General features: G+C 39.1%; 1 protein-coding gene across 10 annotated transcripts in view; it reads left to right on the top strand.

Annotated features, from left to right (window-relative positions):
• The window catches only part of camta1a (calmodulin binding transcription activator 1a), a 656204-nt gene that overhangs the window by 490043 nt on the left and 151727 nt on the right, over positions 1 to 14434 (top strand). The window lies entirely within an intron of this gene.

The following is a 14434-nucleotide window of genomic DNA, read 5'->3' on the forward strand; positions in this document are numbered from 1 at the left end:
CTCGTTTTCTTCTTTCATTCTGAGCTAAGCAGAACACCTTCAAGTATAATTCATCTGTAATGGAGACAGGCGGTGAGATTAAACATAACCCCACAGCCCGCTGGAGCCTGAGCTCACCGAATGATCAAAGCTAACCTCAAAACTACAGCCCAATGCAGGCAGAGGTCCAGAGAGGAATCGCATGCAGATGAGGCCTTTAAAGAGCATAGAAGATGGATAGTCACGGTTTTAGGACTTACATTAGGGATGGACTTGGAAATGACAACGACTATTAGTTATGAAACACAATAAATGCTCATTTTTAATTTAGTAACTGCAATTTTTTATTTTATTTATTTAAAGAAGCATGTTTTAAAGGCACAATATGTAAGTTTTACTGCTTACTACTTTACTGTTTTAGCTTGATTGCTTATGATTTAGCTTGATGGTGTCGTGAATCATGGGGGTTGTCATTTTCACCTTTACAGGACTCACAGAAATTGTGTTCATGCTTGAGCTAATCAATTGGTTTTCCCTAGTAGTCAAGCATCATCTATTTTGTAAACTTACCTGTACCAGTGACCTCTCTACACAAAGTAGGTGTGATCATGTATTTAAAAGTGAGTGAGCATTCAAAAGCTTTTCATAAAAGCTAATTATATTAATAGCTCCTTGATGTGTGCAGTTTTTGACCCTGAATGCATGCCATATACTGTAGTCCAGGCACTAGTACCCAGTGGGAGGCTACTTTTGAGCGATATTTTGAATAAAAATGTTTGATAGAGCAGATACTGAATTAAGCTCTGTGTGTTTGGAGTCACAGTCCAATATATGAAGCAAGACTAAGCATTGTGTGACATAACGTCATTTATCATTTGTTGTTTGTGTATTATACTTTGATTTTTCTAGTTTTTCAGCACCCCCATGTGAGTCAGTCATGTTCCAGGTGGACATTAGGACTTGGGGAAAGGTGTTGGCAGAGGCTGTAGCCCTACACAATTGACTGTTTAACTTACTGAGGGATTTAGACTAATTTCACGCGGCCGCCTTTTTGAAAGTGAAAGCGAGACTACGGTGGGAAAAAACCTGGAAGTATTGCCTGAAGTCACACAGGAACGGTATCTGCGATGGCGCAATGTTGTGTACCTGGCAGTGTTAATTTCGTAAGATTTAGGTTCGTCAGATTTTCATCATAATTTTTGTGTCGAACAAGTTTCTTCCGACGAAAACTAGACAAAAACTAAATAAAAATTAAGTGATGACGATGACAACTATAATAAAAATATATATGAAAAAGTATATGAAAAATATAGTTGACTATTTGGAAACGTATTACAAAGACTTTTTGATAAGAATGTTTTATTTTTAAATATAACACTGATAATAAACAGTTACATTATATTAAACAATCATAGCTTGTGTACTTACTCTTTTTAACTTGTGAAACTAACACATTTGTGAAAGTAACAACAATTATAGCACTATTGGAATTTATTGCTTCCTAAATTACCAACAATTATACATGTTAACAAATATCGGTAAATTAAAAGTTAAGAAAAACAATCTGTGCTAGCCATTTACTCTTCTGAGTGAAGCCTGCAGGCACTGCTCTTTTAAGTCACTTTTTAAAAATTGCTAAAAGTAGCCAAATGAATCTTAAAAGTGCAAAATTTGTTGCTAGGTGCTTTTTTTAAAAAAAAAGGTTGCTAGGGTAGTATGAAAAGTTGCTAAATCTAGCAACAAAATTGCTAAGTTGGCAACACTGGATCTAACTCGCGCTAGATTCACGTGCGCTGTCGGCGTCTGCCGTGAACGTCATGACAACAGCCATTTACAGAGTACCTCTACCACAAAACAAAAACTGCTTCATCTAGGACGTGATTATTACTTACTGTAAGTATGTAATGGTACTGTAGTTCTGTCTCTGCTAATCAGAGAGTCACATTCTAGCAAAACTACCTTGAAGTAAAGCACACTTTTATTTTTACACACATTTTTGCTTTATAATTCCTCTATGTGGGCTAACAGAGCCATGGTACTGAGTGCACACTTTACACGATAACACCTTATCATTTACCAGTCATATTTCATTAATCTGCTTATTCCCTCAGTGCTATACAGCTGAGCACCATTTACTGTAACATAATCTACAACAGTAAAGCTTGCTATAGACTGACATTGCAAAGTGGAGTTAAACTATTTTAAGCCCTTTTAAAGATTTAATTGCATGAAACTGTTCAAGAGACTGGTTAAAAAGACTAGTAGTTTATCTAATTTTTGGTCTTTCTATGGAAAAGCTATATTCCATATTTTTAATTAGACTGTTTACGTTTCAGTTTGGTTTAGTTTTAATTTTAAGTTTAAATATTTTGTGTAAGTAAATGTATACAATATTGAATTGAATTACACTTAAATTAAACCAAATATATTTTAGTCAACTAAATATAGAGTAGATTTAGTTGATTAAAATCTCATGAAATTTAGTTGACTAAAACTAGACTAAAACTAAAATGATTCAGACGACTAAAATATGACTACAACTAAAATGGAACTTTAGTCAAAAGACTAAGACTGCAACTAAATCAAAATTTGCTGTCAAAATTAACACTGGTTCCTTGGCTGTATATTGTATCAACAAAAAGAAAGTGAAACAAATGTATCATTTCACTGCTTTCCGAGTGACCTGAAAGAGTGATCCGTTCTGAATGGATAGCGAAAATAAAAGGATATCGGACCTCATTTCCAGCTAAGTTAAGGGAAATGGCACTAGTTAGCTAACGTTTTCTTTCCCAAACACATTTTTTAGATACCATTTCTCAAACTCAAGTTAATGAACTGATTTTTTCACTATATTAGACTTGTCACTACACTGAATTTCACACTGAAATAAAAATATGTCCATTTCCCACTAAGATTTAAGCACTGTTGAACACGTTCTTAAACACCGCTTGTGTGCCATTGTGTTCACATGCTCAACAGAAATGACTGTGATTGACCGTGCAGGTCATCAGTTCACCGCACTTCACCAATGTTTACCAAGTGCAAACACAGACAAGCAATCTGCCGATGAATCTTCGCTGCTTTAAAGCGTTACAGTGTCCATGTGTTTGCACTCGGTGAAGAGCGGTGAACTGATGAACTTCACAGCCAATCATAGTCATTTCTGTTGAACACTGGTGAACACAACGGCAAATCAGCGTTGTTTATGAACGCGCTTTAATGTTAGCGAGGAATGGACATTTTTAAAATTTCAGCATCGTGACAACACTATTACAGACAACATGAGTGTGCGCTCCAAAGATTTTACACAGGACTGCATTGTTTTATCACTCACCGGGTTACATAGGCTGAAGCAGGGAAGCGCCCCTACGGTGTTTACCTGGTGGCATGAACTGAAGCCAAGGAGGACACCTAAGATTTATTTATGATTTTGTTTGATGCCTAATATGCTTTTAATTTATTAAATTTAACTTAACTGATAGATATTAAAGTGAGGTTTACACCTTATCTCACTTTGAAATCAGGGCAACAGCTAGAGGTTTGTAGTCCACAGCATGTTGTTGCATTGTTTACAGTGCTGGTCCTCTACTTCCGGGTTTCTTCCCACCACAGCATCACTTTAGTTTTTTTTTAAATGGCGGCCACGTGAAATAAGCATATTGTACATGTATATTGTACTTAATGTATTCATAGTTTCATAGTTTTAAGTCAGTCCGCTAGCTGGGACTTGATGGCCAAAGGCACTGTATTTAGGCACACTGCCCATTAGACCATCAGCGCAAAGTCTGCCATCATGTCCTGTCCATAGCCTGTCCATATCACAGACAATCAGAGTCAACATGCTTGCTGAAGTTTAATATGTGCTTGTTTAGCTCTCTATCCTGTAACATTAACAATAGCAATAATGATTTTTTTCCATAACAGCCACTGATGATTGTTAAAAATGCTATTTGTTTTCTAGTGTTTACTGTGACCCAAACTGCTCCAAATTGGAAGAACAATAATTGTTTTACCATTGACTTATTACACACTTTAAAATAAGGAAAGTTTAGGGTTGTGTTGCAACATTTCTATCTTGCCAGAAATATTATTCTAAGTCTGTCCCACGTTTTCTCAGTATCCCCTGAGCTGACTCATGTTCTGCTTCACCGCCGCTTCAGGTGCTCGATTTCTGTCTCCAGGATAGAGCAGGTTGTTCCAGCATGATTTTGTCTTACACATATGGTATCAGTCTCCAGGGCCTGGCAGCACCCTCATCATGTCCCAGCAGTCTCAGATAGACCACACCGAGTGCGTGCACTGACTGTCTGATACATAGAAAGCGGTGATCTCATCGTTTTGGCCGAGTTAGTCCCCCAAATATGTGACAAAAGTTTTTTTTGAGTCCCTTTAACTATGAGGTAAATATACTGCTAAAGTGTAGTGATGGCTAAGTCTCTCCATAATATCACACCGAGAACTGTTATGGAATTCCAGGTAACAAGACCACGAGAATTGTTAGGAACTTAAACAATAAACCTTCTAATCTGAGAAAGAGATTAGCTAGGAAACCAGTTGTTCAACTGTCTGAGCCACCCACCCTGAGCCCCCCTCTATGCCATCTACTTTAGCTTCTCCACCAGAGCAGGTCACCAATACTCCTCCACACAGAATCTCCAAGTTCTTAATATGGTGTATCTTGTGAATCTTTCATTTTTCCCTTTCATGTTTGGTATCAATCACGTCTCTCTGTGATTGGTTAAATGGTATAAATGTCACAGTAATATTTCAGAATTTCTCTTGTATCCGTTGGTGACTTTGACTTTGTTAAGATCTTTGCCAGATACTCCACTACAGTTCTATCTGAAAGACCAGGGAGATAATTATGATATTGAATTACATTTATTGATGAGTGTTATTTTACAAAAGTATCATTAACAAAACATAGGATTTCTTTGGTGGAGCCCCTGTCCGTAGCCTGATTTGGAAGCTTTTAGATCCAGCTAGGACTGGCGAGGACGAAGGCAGGGGCAGAGACTTCCCCCCTAGGCAGGGGCAGAGACTTCCCCCCTGGACAGGGCCAACCTGGTGGTGGTGGTGGTGGTGGTGGTGGGGAGAATGGTGGGTGAATGTCAGCGTCCGTACCTGCAACCAAATGAATGAAATGAATGGACAACTTATATATTCCTTGTGTCTCTTGGCTATTGGTTGGAACTGATTGTGATAAGTGATGTGACATTAGGTCTTCCTGGTAGAACTACCACTGAAAGCTGCATGGAAAATAGTTTACACATCAACTCATGACCAGACAAAGGTCTTTGTGAATCTTTTATTGTCTTCAATTTATGGCTGTTTGTTCCGAGTTGAGTATTTAAGGGTAAGGTGAAAAAATGTCATTAGGATCTTGTAGCCAGGTAACCCCATTGCAGTGTGTGAGTCTCTGAGCTTATGCATCAGAGACTTATATGCTGCAAAGTACTCATCCGTTTCTAACTCTTGGAATTATCTTTAAGTAATTGATGTTGTGCATTTCTGAATTGGCTTTTTATTGTTTGATTCTGTAATTGGCGTGATACAAGCAAGTTGTATGGAAATGACTGAATTAACTACTCTTTTAGTATGAGTGAGCAGGAGACAACCAAACTAATTGGGTATTAGTTAACCCTGCATTCTCGTACTAACTTCAGAGTGTCAAAATAGTGTCCATGAGAAGAAACACAATCCTAAGTGGCGTTTGGTCCCAAACTGAAAAGTATGGCATCAGATATAAATCAAAAACTCTAAATTGAGTCATGAACAAAGAATGTGATCCGTAATAACAATTAAAAATACAGTCTAAATTGGACTGTCACTTAAAATTTGAGTCAGATTAAATTCGGAGTTGAAAACAAATATAAATAAATTCTAATAGATAACAAAATACTTTTCAGAAGCGCTAGTAAAGACTTACGTGGATTTAGCCTTCGACCATGCTATTAGGTTCATCATTGGGCTAATAGATAGACTTTTACAGTTGCAGTACCTTTCAGATATTTGGGGTCGGTATTGTTTTGTCTTTATGTATTTATGAAAGAAAGTTATATTTTATTCAACAAGGGCATATTAAATTTAAATGAAAAAAAAAGTTTAAAAAATAGATTTCTTTTTTCTTTTTTTGAATAAATGCTGTTCTTTTGATCCTTTCTTTTTATCAAAGCAACTAAAAAAGTATAATGATTTCTACAATGACTAGAGTGACTGCTTCTATAAATTCTGCTTTTAATTATTTGCATTTTAAAATACATTTAAACTTAAAATACTACATTTTACATGGCAGGGTTCAATGCTAAGGATTTTTTCTACTGGCCCGTTTAGATTTTTACTTGCCCTTCCAAAATTTTCACTGGCCCCACTATAAAAATGAAGTTAATAGCTATTGTTTTTGTTGTGTTTTTGATCAAATAAATCCAGGTTGGATGAGCTGCAGGAGACTTTTCATTCATTCATTCATTTTCTTTTTGGCTTAGTCCCTTTATTAATCTAGGGTCGCCACAGCGTAATGATCCGCTAACTTATCCAGTATAAGTTTTACACAGCGGATGCCCTTCCAGCTGCAACCTATCACACCCATAACACTCAGTCACACTCATACACTACGGACAATTTAGCCTACCCAACTCACCTATACTATGTCTTTGGACTTTGAGGGAAACAGGAGCAGCCAGAGGAAACCCACACGAACATGGGGAGAATATGCACACAGAACTCCACACAGAAAAGCCAGCTGACCCAGCCAAGGCTCGAACCAGCGACCTTCTTTCTGTAAGGTGAACGTGCTACCCCCTGCGCCACCGTGCAGCCCTGCAGGAGACTTTTTTCCCCCAAAAACAATTTATCATGCTGCCCCCAAACTTTTAAGTGATGATGTAAATATGAAAAAAAGCTCAGTTTACCATTTAGTCAATTTGCATTTTAGTCATCCATTTGATCTTGTCTTTAAGGGCAGGCTTAACCAAAATAATACGCTTTTGAAGACAGGACCTTTTGTTGTTTGGTAAAAATAGTGTCTATGAGACATTTTCGTCCCAGAGAGCATATCCACAAAGGTTACATGACCACCCAGAATGCACATAACCCAATCTGAGCACAGTAGAGCCTCAAACGATGACACGAAACTGCATTTTCAGGGAATGTGATCATAGAGAGGAAACGAAAAAGAGAGAAACGTACAGAGAGCAAAGAGACTGTGAGTGTGGCTGCCTTTTTATCCAGTCTCGATCTCCTTTATTGAGAAAAGTCTCAGTAATAAGACAGGGGAGGAGAGGAGGTAATGAGAAAAGAAGCCTATGAGGAATCTCGGCACTCCTACCCTCTAAAATGCTTTTCACTCAGATAGCGCCTCATTCTTCTAGGCATGTCTCGGTGGTATTGCGAGGCTCTGCTCTTCTCGCTCTGCATAACGGTGGAGATCTGCTGAGGGGACGTATTATCGGCGCTTACCCAGAATGCTCGGCTCCTCGTTGGCCCTTCTGAAAAGTTCTCACTCACGCAGAATAGACTGTCTGGGAAAGGGAATGACTGTTTAGAGATTGGAGGTGTTAAGGGCATATTATCTCTCGCACACACACACAGCACATCCACACATACTCCCGCTGCGACTGTCCCGGTCCCGCATTTGATTGATTTAATCACTCCACGTCTCGTTCTCTTGTTTAGTGCTAATCGAATGTAATTCCTCAGCTCTCCTTCTTCATCAAATCCTACATTATGGGGCTGAGGTGTGGCAGCCAGGGACGCAGAGCCGGATATCATTATTATATTAATACGGCTGAATGTGAGGCCACACTTCATTTGTCTTCCAGGCTGGCAGATCTTTAGAAAGTGGTCAATACCCTTTACCGAGACCTCTTTATTGTGCGGGAGAAGAGGAGAGCTGTGCTATGTTGGGGAATGAAATGACTCATAAGACAGAATATTGTCCAGATTAATCAAGAAACTGGCAGCAAACCTGCATCCGCCTCCACCCCCATGTCTCTCTCTCTCTCTGTTTGTCGCTCTCCCCATTTCTGTCTTCCTCCTTTCCTCCTGTGCCTTCTCCCCGTGATTGATGGCAAGGTATGGCTTCTCCGCTGAGGATCCGGATGAGTTGGACCATGTAGTATACATCTCACCGTCCCACTTCACATACGTGCTCATTAAAATAAACAAGCATGCTCGTATAGAAGGAGGCTCTGTTTTTCCTGTCGTCACTATCTGTCTTACACAACACTAAATTTGGCATCTTATGCCAGCGGATCAGGAGCTGTCCGTGATCCTGCAAACGTGTTCAACTGTCATCAGTTATTCGGGCACTCCAAAAAGTGCACTTTATTAAAGCTTGTGATGAGCGTTATGTGTTTTGCCTGTTTGCTTAAATGACAAGAGTGTTTTTGTAGCTGAAAAGTCTGAATAGAAGTTACAAAGTAGAAATTATGGTCTTCCTGTAGATACTGAACATACAGTCCGGAGCTGTCTGTGATCCTAAAAACTTGTTCAACTGTCATCAGTTATTCAGGCACCCCTCAAAGACTACTTTATCAAAGCTTATGATGAGCTTTATGTGTTTAGCCTGTTTGCATGCATTACAACAATGTTTGTGTAGCTGAAAGCACATTAGTCTGAAAAGGAGTTACAAAGTAGACATTATTGTGATAGTGTAGATACAGAACATACAGCCCAGAGCTGTCCGTGATCCTAAAAACTTGTTCAACTGTCATCAGTTATTCAGGCACCCCTCAAAGACTACTTTATCAAAGCTTATGATGAGCTTTATGTGTTTTGGCTGTTTGTTTACATGACAAGAGTGTTTTAGGAACTGAAAACACATACAGTCTGAAAAGCAGTTACAAAGTAGAAGTTCTTGTGTTTGAGTAGATACCCAAACATGAGAATCTTTAAAATGACAACATCATGTGCATGATACATGTTTCAAGAGTTCACACTTAGCTATTGCTTGATAATAATAGCAGGTTTGGCATGCTGTCCTGGGAGAGAACCCTAAGTTCTGGGATACTTGAAACCAGGGCTCCTGCCAGGTCATATAGCATAGAAGGGGGTCCGAGGTCAGATAGGTCTCGAGAACTCCCCCTGGTAAACGGGAAAGGGGGAGATGTGGTGTATACAGGATTCTTCAAAAACTAAGATAAGGGAGGTAAGATGAACTGGGCTATATTTATTGTAGACTTGGATTAATCTGATTGGATTATCGATGATTATTGATGCGGGACCAGCAGTGATCAATCATAGCACGTGACCCTCTCGAAATTAGTTTATACAACTTCACTTAGGGAGGTGTAGATTAAAGTCAAGAACAAGCAAACACACAACAACAGGGGCTGATGAATGCTTGATTCCTAGAATGTTTTTAAATGTGTTATTATTTTCCACTATGTAGTCAAGAACGAACAAACACACAACAATGGAGGAGTACATTGTTGTGTTGTTGTTGCTCAAGTGTTTGCTAATGCTTAATCAGCGAAATGTCAATTTACTTCACATAAGAACCAACAGTGGAGAGTCATCGTACATACCGAAAATTCTATATACATGCGCATGGCATCACATCTTTACATGGCCAGGTACTGATACTAAGGAGGTGACAGCACTAAATACTGGTCTGGCATAACAAATATAGCATTTTTCAGTCATGTGAATGTGAAACGTTTTCAAAATGCAAGGGAAAATTTTTTTTCGGTTTTTGGCTACATCATTCTTGTGTAAACACTGTCTTAAATGTCAATTCCAACACACATATAGGTCATGCTTTAAAAAATCAATATTATAATTCCAATATCTGACTGATTTGTTGAGGGAAAGTTGAACTCCTTCAGCTTTTTTTTTATTGGTCTGTGGCTGCTAGGCTGGTGTAAATTTGCCCGAGGCTTGAAGCAGACTCTTCCTTTTTGTCCGGACAAGCACCACTCTCCATTTATTTATTCATAGACGGCTGTTTGTGTAGCCACACCAAATGTGTGCTCAGCGCGCCCCTGACCGCACACTTCCAGGCCCAGAGTAATGTATATTTAACGTTGCTTACGCTCCCAGACAGAGTCATTTATGAGACAAAGCTTCATTAGACCGTTTTAACGGATGGGGACATTAATACAGCCCGTGTTTGCTTGTGTTTGTTATTGCTGGATTGTTTAGGGTGCTGAATACACAAAAGAGAAATGATGGCGTATTGATTTCAGGGCCATGGGATTAATGTCTGTTATGAGGTGCCGATGTGGTAAGTTGAAAGTTTATGCTGTCGCATGGATCAGCGGATAGGTATTGACTGAGGAATCTCAGGACTCATGGCTTGCGGCTACCGTAAGAAAGCAGGTGCATAGGAGTTTGACTGTTTATGTCTGGTCGATGGTCCTGGATGTGTGAATTATTATACATTATAGGAGTATTTGGATGCTTATGTGCTTTATAAAAGCTGATGGGTGTGTTTTGTTTTATGTACTTTTAGGTACTACAGAAGCTGATGAATGCTTAACTTGTTTTTAAGTGTGCCATTATTTTCCTCTATGTATGTATAACACCTCAACGACTCAAGGTTTTGTTAGTAAATGACATTTTCTAATTAGCCACAGAAGATGGGATGTATAATAACAATCATTCCTACACATAAAAGCATTTCATGGACAAAGCCTGACAAATTTCCTGGAAAACGTCAGGCTCACTCACAAGGTGTAACAGACGCCTAACCATATCAGCTATGCATTATTTTTTAAAGGGGGTCCACTACAATATCATATTTTAAACTTTAGTTGATGTGTAATGTAGCTATGTGAACATAAACAACATCTCTGAATGTAATATGCTCAAAGTTTAATGCAAAGGGAGACGGCTTTTACAGAGTTAGATTAGCAAAGCCTACAGCAAATTAAGTTTGGGCACTACAAAAAAATACATCCAGGCTGTTGAGATCACAAACGCTTCAGGTTATGCGCATTCACCACATGCTCACACCCCGTGCAGCGAAGAGGCATGGCCAGAGGTGCTGTAATGTTAAAGCAGAGAAAGCTAAAATGCCGTCCAAACATTGCTATATCCGCAGAGCTTGTTCTGTTTCTGTATTTGGACTTCCAACGAACACGACACAAGGAGAGAAGTGCTTACAGTTTAATTTTAATTATGTTCCAGAAAATTGTTAAAAAATATATAGCTAGCATTTGACAAAGGACAGCTTCCAGAATCTCTCCCAGTTCAGTGCTGGATTCAGCTAAAAAACTCCTCCAACCATAATAGACGAAGTTGTGGATTGTGAGCCACAACCTGTAAGTATTTTTATTTGTTGAAATTGATCTATTACATGCACAGTTTCTAGCGTTAACGGTATGTTGTAGTGAGGATGTAAATAAGGATTTAAACAATGGGAAATGCTGTTTGAGTTTATATTTATCAGTCAAATCACTGTAAACACCCACAATCTTCAGCTGCGCTGCGGTGTCTCTCTATGTGGACACTTTTCCTGCATTCTACCTCTTAAATAATGAACTCTTAAAGTATATGTGAACACTTCATATTACTTACACATGCTTATAACCCAAATATATGTGAAAGACACTTGTCAGATTTGATTTTAGAGAGCAGGCATGAGGTTCAGCTGTGTCCTCTGTGTCATTTTCTGTCTGATTCAGGCTCAAACTGATACGGCTAACAGCTACTCTGATTGACAGTGTTTACACAGCACAAAAGCGTGTGCTTGTAGGGGTGTTTTTCCTGGTGACGTGGAGCTGATCCGCTAATCACAGCACATTATGTTAGCTGACCAATCAGAGCCTCTTGAGGACGGGCCTTTCGGAGGAACTAGGAAATACGGCAGTCGTTTTCATGTTAGCTGAGTAGCTGTATATAATCAAAGTAAGATATCTGAAAAAACTATGTGATTTTTTAAAAATGAAGCATGAGCACACATTGCTTTGCATCTTATAAACACAACCAAACCTTAAAAATACACTCTGGACCACCCCTTTAAATAATTCCCTTGCAAAAAAAGCATCATAATCTTTACATGTTAAACTCCCAACAATTGATCGCACGTTAAAATGACAACTCTCTAAATATGCTTGCTTTCCAAATCAGAGTTTGGGATGGGATTGTATATTTGCCCTAACAACGGCAGATGTGGTAACTATTAACAGACAGCAGCTTGAAAGTGTGAAGGGCAAGAGTATGTCTTGCTTTTAAATGCACACATACGCATGGATCTTAGTCCGAGGCTGTGCATTAATATTCAGACACTGTTCGTTCACACGCCCTCTTGACTCATCCAGCTTTCTGCACTGATTCAGGTCATACATGCTAGAGAAGCTTTGTGCAAAATAACAAATATTGTTTACATTCCCTCGGTAAGCTGCAAGTCAACAACTTGAGGCTATAAAATGTAAACTGTTCAACTACTCTAGATATTAGTTTGTGTTTTGCTGTTTGTCCACCTCCTGCATGTGGCCAGCAGCCAGTAAATAATTTGACCTGGGTAGGATAAATGTTAAGTTCTGCAAACTATGTCTCACTGCTGTTTCTTGCCATTTCAGCTGTTATTTTTTTCTTGCATTTCCATCGTTTTTGGAGTATTATGCTTCAAGATAAACATGCTGACTGGGGTTGTTGGCAAAGAGCTATAGCTTGTATAATATATGTCTTAAATTCAAAAATAAATATTTTTACATGCATTTATTTTTATTTTTTTGTCACAAATGTCTTTTTTTTCCCAGTGTTTCTTAGGTTCTTACTAGTATTTGTGTGTTGGCACATGATTTCAGTTTCCCGCAGAGCTGCTACATAAGGCCACATCAGAGTAGAGCACATGAGACCCCCTCTATAACAATTCCCTCATCCGTAAACATTAGCATCACCCTCTTCTACACCTGCCTCTACCTGCTCTTCATCAAAGCAGCGGTCCAATTTCCCATCATTGTGCGTCAGCTGTCCTAGAAGCTCGCTCTCTCTCATCTCCATCCATCTCGACCTGCAGCCACAGTCATACACACTCTCCAACTCACACAGACAACTTACACACAATGCACACCGACTTAGCATATTAAACACATTTCTTTTCAAGACATTTTACATAATTTATCCTTGTAGGACATGCTCCTAGATCAAAATCCTTTAAGATCAGTCAGTTTTAGAGTTATGTTTGGGGGTTAGGCCCAAATACTTGCACACAGTTCTTGCTACGCAAGCTCAATTTCATGCACTATTGCATTCTGAAATGAGGCAGATGTGTGTTACTTTGTGAGCATGGCCACAAGGGGCGCTATAGCTGGTGTAAACGTCTGCCAACAGTTGAAAGAATATAGTTTATGGGCAAAAGCATGTTAAATACATGTTTCTTACACTAAGTATCTGCATCATGCTGTTTATTTACAGTATGGTCTTCAAGGGATATGTCTCGCAAAAAGTCATTTAGTCATCCTCATTGTATTTTAAACCTGTAAATGTTTGTGAAAGAAAATAATTTGGTAAATCTTTTTTGAATATTTTATTAAAGGGATAGTTCACCCAAAATTCAAATTCAGTCATTATTTACTAAAATAGAATTTATATTATATTAATAGTCAAAATAAAATGGGTGACACGATGGCACAGTGGGTAGCATGTTCGCCTCACAGCAAGAAGGTCTCTGGTTCAAGCCTCGGCTGGGTCAGCTGGCGTTTCTGAGTGGAGTTTGCATGTTCTCATTATGTTCGCATGGGTTTCCTCTGGGCGCTCCGCTTTCCCCACAATTCCAAAGAAATGTGGTGTGGGTGAATTGGGTAAAATGTCCGTAGTGTATGTGGTGAATAAGTGTGTATGGATGTTTCCCAGTGATGGGTTGCAACTGGAAGGGCATCCGCTGCATGTAACATGTGCTGGATAAGTTAGTGGTTCATTCCGCTGTGGTGACCCCGGATTAATAAAGGGACTAAGCCAAAAAGAAAATGAATTAATGAATGAATAAATAAACACACACTCACTGGCCAATTTATTAGGTACACTTTACTTTTGTCTTCAGAACTGCCTTAATTTTTTGTGACATAGATTCAACAAGGTACTGGTAATATTGCTGAGAGATTTTGGTCCATATGGACATGATAGCATCACGTAGTTGCTGCAGATTTGTCGTCTGCCCATCCATAATGCGAATATCCTGTGCGACCACATCCCAAAGGTGCTCTATTGGATTGAGATCTGGTGACTGTGGAGGCCATTTGAGTACAGTGAACTCGTTGTCATGTTCAAGAAACCAGTCTGAGATGATTTGCACTTTATGACATGGCCCGTTATCCTGCTGGAAGTAGCCATCAGAAGATGGGTACACTGTGGTCATAAAGGGATAGACATGGTAAGCAATAATACTCAGGAAGGCTGTGGCATTGACACGATGCTCAATTGGTACTAATGGGCCCAAAGTGTGCCAAGAAAATATCACCCACACATTTACACCACCACCAGCAACCTGAACAGTTGATAGGCAGGATGG

This window comes from Danio aesculapii, chromosome 23 (assembly GCF_903798145.1).
Source record: "Danio aesculapii chromosome 23, fDanAes4.1, whole genome shotgun sequence".
Taxonomy (NCBI): Eukaryota; Metazoa; Chordata; class Actinopteri; order Cypriniformes; family Danionidae; genus Danio; species Danio aesculapii.